General features: G+C 37.8%; 1 long non-coding RNA gene across 2 annotated transcripts in view; it reads right to left on the bottom strand.

The window, feature by feature from the left end:
* Positions 1–1,096: 1,096 nt before the first annotated feature.
* Positions 1,097–6,000, bottom strand: part of LOC137845346 (uncharacterized) — a 44,974-nt gene continuing 40,070 nt past the window's right edge. For both annotated transcript variants that reach the window (XR_011090180.1, XR_011090179.1), the window contains one exon: positions 1,097–2,871. This is a non-coding gene — a long non-coding RNA (uncharacterized lncRNA). The remainder of the gene's footprint in view (positions 2,872–6,000) is intronic.

The raw sequence follows: 6,000 nt of genomic DNA, 5'->3' as shown, positions 1-6,000 counted from the left end.
AGGGGCATTTTGGCAGGTAAAGTAAAACCTGAGGGTTCCTCCCAAATGATCTCAACGTACTTCAGAATATACATGCAAACCAGCATGCTGAGAATGACTCTAATCTGGAGGGAACAAAGGAGAGGAGAACAAAGGAGAGATGCTAATTAAAAGAAACAAGTTTTTAATGATTCAGTCCAAATTAGAGAAGCAGAAGGTTTCAGTCTAGTCACTGGGCTAATGGGTAAAATCAGCACTAGAATGCAATATTTTATATTCTAAATTAGCTTTTTTTCTTCCAAGCCCATAAAGAAATTACTAAGAATTCAGCAAAGAGCTTTGTGTGATTGGTCTCATTTGCCAAATAGAGGCAACCTTTAGAAGGTATAGAGAAGAAGAAAACGCTCTAGGCAAAACTCTCCATTCCAGTTATGATGGTTTTCATCCAGGTAACCATGGTGGTCCCCTCTGAATAAATCTGAGCTAGCGCGAAAAGAACCTGGTTCAATTTCTTAAGAGAATATTCCATTGAATCAGGGCCCAAACAAAGTCAAACTGCAATGCAAGGTATATAACATTTACAAGCTTCAGTTCCTGTTCCATTTCTGAAGAGCACCAAAGTATTCCCCCTCCCCTCCCAGAAAACCAAGTAAATCACAGAATTCATCACCAGTTACTGTAGGGCCATTAATGAACGGAGTTTCATTAATGGAGTACAATGGCTTCATCAATACCTATTAGGTATAATAACTTTGAAGTCCATCAAAGACATGAGGAAGCTCATTGTACATTTTACATAGAACTGAGGCTAGAATACAAGACAGCATTTAGCTTTGATCTGGTCTGATTCAGTATGGCAATTCCTTATCTTCCAGATGAAACAAATACGGTAAGAACTAATAATGAAAAGAAAATAGTTGTTAAAGCAAACCCTATCTGTTGTAAGACCACACTCTCTTTAGCCGGGCCAGTAAAGCAACATGCAAGTGACAAGAGTCCTTGAACAACTTCTGTATGAGAAAACATTAACAAAATAATTGGTTATTTCAGAGAGAAGATGGAAAAAAACATCACAATGGAGATGGGGAAAGTGGTATGTCACATGGTAAAATACAGCTCGTTCACCATCTCATTTTTATTCTGAAACTGCACATAGGAAGGAACACAGTTTTGAAAAGATAAATGTTTCTGCATAGTCTGTGCAATTCAGGACAAGACATCTTACAGTTCATGCCAGGATTGTTCAAGAAAAGAGCTACATATTTGTACACGTAATGAAATATTACATTAGATTCAGAATCATCTGGTAAAGCCTTCAGGCTGCAAGGCAAAAAAGCATCTACAGACTGACAGATTAGGACACTAATCCCACAGGTGCTGATTATTCCTTAACAGCCTACTATAAAATAGTCTTTTCGCTTTCTGTGAAATACGTGTTGCTATCAAGATGAGACTGCATTGCATTTTGTTGGAGATTCTTCTAACCCCTCACACCTTGTTCATTAAGCAGAGTGGTCAGCAAGTCTTTCTGGCCAGTTTGGCTACTTGTGCCACATACATCCTCATGCCATGGACTATGCTACTGGAGAAAGAGAGAGACAAAGCAGCCAAATAATTTGGAAACCCTGCCTTTCACTCTGTGACAAACAGATGTTTGTCCAGGATTGGTGACTCCTAACACCTTTTTAAGATAGATTTATTGAAGCTGTCATTCCCTGGCAGATTATCATCTGATCTAATTAACAGAATCAAAGGAACGTTTATTAAACCTCATGACAGCAACAGTTTAAAGCTTTCTCCACCAATCCAGCAATATCAATTGACTGACAGATGATCAGAGTTTCTGGAACATAATCTGATAACAAGTTGTCCACTACTCATAAATAACAGTGCTACGCTTCAAGAGGTGATCTATCCCCTCACAAAATTGGCCCTGTTTGTGCTACTGATCCAAATATAACTTTAAGCACATACTTTTCTCCAAAGCAGATGAAACTTGGCTAGTGAACTTTGCTTTCTTACCCGTAATCCACCCAGTAATTGATAAACACAGATAAAAATTATGCAAACATAAATGACACAGTAGTTAGGAGACTTAAATTCAGTTCCCAGCATTGTACTTCTCATCTTTTGTGCTTCCAGTCGTGCACTTTTACAGAGTTAACGATAACAGTAATGACCACAGAATGGAAAGATTAAGTTTCAGATGAGATTTAAAAGAGGGTACAGCTCATTGATACATCTTGTGATTTAAAGCAAGCATAAAACATTACAAAATCTGAACAGTCAGTGCCTTATCTCTGTCATGGTCTTTTTATTCCACTTTGATATTTTACTGTTAATGTAATATACAAGCCCTTGAAGGCCCATCGGGCTTATTTTAACACATGCTCATTTAGTCACACACGCCGGTTATCCTGGAAGAGGATGCTTACTTGTGTCTGATAGTTTTGGTGACTGTGTTAATCGAAGATGTGATTTAGTTTGGTGCTGTCAAGAAACGATCGCTAGGAGAGGTTCTCACATCTTGTTTGTGAACTTCAGTGCCTTTTGTGCACTGATTTCCTACTTTTTAATCTACATTAAGTTCATATGAAATGTGCACAAAGAACAATAAAGAACAAAGAACAATAAAAATATTTTCCTATTATTCCTCGCATTGAATAAGTACACTGCTTAGCTGAACAGTTTTTAAGTAATCAATCTAATGCTTACATGTGTTTTAACTGAATCCCCACCCCACTCCTCATTTTATCCTTGAAAACACGGAGTACATTATATTAAATCTTAACCACAGATGCTGCAAATCATCTTAGCTCCAGTGTGTTTCTGTGCATTTCCTCAGGGTAATGAAGGTAGCTTAGAAGAGTAGTAGTAATTCATTTACAACAGCTGCAGGTAAAAAACACAAGGTGCTTTTAAACAAGAAGAGCTGAAGATACATACCAGTAGCAAACTGTGTAGTGCTGAATATGTTGCAGCCCTTGACTACTTTAATGTTAAATGAATTAATCAAAAAATAATTAAACATCCCAGACATACTTGTTTTCAATGTACGGTACATGCTTATTCTTCCTCCATATGAATTTTTACTGATGAGGCGCTTTCTGCTATGACACAGAAATAAACCATGTCTCTTGGTGATTCAACGCGGATCCAGCAATTAATTCCACTTCTTAGATTTTGTTTTAGAACTTTAGTTTTATGAAGAAATCTTAATTTAAATCTCTGTGATAACCGATAATGATTTTCTTCTATTCCCACTAGGTTAGGAGGTTGAATGGATTTAAGGAGAAAAACCAGAGTAGTTAATCTAAATAGCTTCGGTGCTTACTTTTTTTTTTTTTTTTTTAAATGAAGGTTGCATGTATGTTGTGGGGAATGATTGCCTTGTGTATATACCCTTTCACCTTTCCATAAATCAGCTTTCTGACTATTCCTGATTGCTATAGAGTTGCTCACAGCTTCTATTCTGTGTGGAGCACACTTCTGTTTTTGTTGCTTGTTTTGTTTGTTTTTCATTACTCTAACAGTTCCTAGGCACTCATTTTACTTATTTTTTTCTCCTGTATTAAAGGAAAGCTAAAAAGGGAACTACCACATAGTTCCAAATTTAACATTTAAAAAGTAAAAAAAATAAAAATATTTTTCCCTGTTGGAACTAAATAAGAGGCAGAGAAAAAGACAAAGTATTGCTCTAATTCAAGGAAGTGCACAGTTGTGCCCATATTAGCATCATCAAAAAAGCTAAAGTATGAGTAAAAATGACTTCTCTTGAACTAAATTTATGTAAGCAAAGCCAAAAAATGAAGATTCATACACAGTATGCTGATTAATATGCTACTCCAGTATGTTCTACAAGTACTTAGAGATGGGAAGTTTGAAATCCAATGTATTTGTAACTGGTGGGGTCCTACTAACAGCCAGGAAGCCTCCTGCTGGTGCTAGCAGGACAGACTAAAACCTCTCAAAAGCCTGACTGCACGAGAACCATCTGAGCCCGACCATTTGTTTCATCTTGTCAGGTCTATATTAAAGCAGTGCTGTTACATCACGTGCTCAGGAAAACACAGGCTTCACCACAGGATCTGTTTCAAAACCTACATTCCTGTGGCCTAACCTGGCTCTGCAGTGGTGGTCCCTGGCTTGCAGTTACAGCTGCAATGCTGTCAATGGAGATGACTGATACAGTGCCAGCCCACCTTACTAAATCAAAGCACCTTTGAGAGCCTGATTAGAATCTCACAGGTCTATCAGTGCCTAACCATAGATAACACTGACAGCAGAGGTGCTGTCACCTGATAGACTGCTTTGTTGTTTCTAATTCAGTAATAACCTCAGCAGAGCTAAAGATGGACAGACTGGATCAAAAACTTGGAAGGAAAGACCTCCAAGGGGAAAGACAACATTACACTGCAGCAATTGATGATTCCAATTCAGGTGCTGACATTTTTCCTTCCAGGCCAGTAGTTTATCAATGCCAACCTCCGGCACCGTGCAGTGTTTATACACAGAAGAGGATTCTTCCAGATAAGCTCAAACTTCAGCAGCTTGGTACCTCAGCAACTTTCAGCACGTAACTGGACACCTGTGAAACTTAACTTACCTCTTCATCCTGTCCTTATTGCAACCAAGCTGCCTGATGAAAAGTCTGCTGTAGGGACCAGTAATTTATGCTCCCCACCCCCAGCAGAAAAGGAATATTCATGTTTACCATCAGAGTAGTCACAAAGGCTACATGAGCCAGAAAAACAGCAGAGAACATGAATTTAAGCTAGCAAATCACAAAATACTCAATGCACACAAACCTCCTGATTATCAAGACAAGTGCTGGAGTAGCTAATGTACAAGCAGGCTCAATTAACCCTAATTAGTTCAGAGTCATGCTACAAAAGACTTAATTAGCAGTTACTGGGTACAGCTAAGAAAAGAGGCATAAATAATGTTCAGTTGCAAGCTACTTTTAAGAATCTCATGACTAAATGACACTAAAAGAGCAGAAAAGCAAAGTAACAGTTCCTTGTGGGGGCCAAAGAGGATGCAATGCAGGCCTTCAGTCAGTGCAGTAAATACTTTTCTGACCACTAAGCACAGAGCATCAAGATCTGTAAAGTTGTATTTAGAAACTTTTTTTTTTTTTTAATGTTACAATGATTTGTTACCCAATTTGTATCTTCTTTCATGCTAAACTTCATACTAGGAAAAATTCAAGTATTTCATTGGTTACTGTAACTTTTTACCAAAAATCTCTATCTGGATGCCTGATTGCACCAACAGGGCCTCAAAGGTCACCGACTTTTAAATGGCAGCCACTCAGCACAGAGGCATGCCTGGGCTTTACAAGATGAATTAAAATTGATCCTCTGCAAAGGAGAGCTTCCAATCTAACATCCTGGTAGTCTATCAAAATAAGCCATTGCTCAGCATGTTTTTATACGAAAACACACACAGATGGACTTGAATCAGGTTCTCCAACAACTACAAATAGTATTGCTTTATTTTTGCTCTGCAGTAGAGGATAGAATTTTTATTTTTTTTAATTGCACCAGAAAAACAAAGTTAACATTTACAAGTTGTCCAGTAAAGAAGAAAACTGTTTTTCACCCTGCTCAACTGATACTCATCCCTTTCCAATAGTGGTTAGGTTGCTATTATGAATGCTTAATACTGAAGAACTCATGCATTCATTCTCCCCAAAAATGCTTAAATCTCTTTAAAAGTCATAAGAATTGAGGTTTTCTTTGTTGTGTTATGCCTGTTAGAGTTCAGACTTTTAATCTTTTCCCTGGAATTTGAATGGACAGGTGCCTATGTTACAAAGAAAAAGGAGACACCAAATGTCGCCAGTTAGCAATGTTAGAATAAGGACAATTTTCTAAAGCAGACCATAATGCTTCTAAAATCCTTCCAGCCTCAAGAGATCATCTGTTCTGTGCCTAGCTTGACCTGCTATACTGTTTTCCTGCATTTTTGCCTTTCTGAGTCCACATTTCTTATTACCTTGTATTAAGCTGTCTGAAC

Source organism: Anas acuta, chromosome 27 (assembly GCF_963932015.1).
Source record: "Anas acuta chromosome 27, bAnaAcu1.1, whole genome shotgun sequence".
In the NCBI taxonomy this organism is placed as follows: Eukaryota; Metazoa; Chordata; class Aves; order Anseriformes; family Anatidae; genus Anas; species Anas acuta.
The sequence above is the reverse complement of the archived record's forward strand: the minus strand, read 5'-3'. Positions and strand labels throughout refer to the sequence as shown.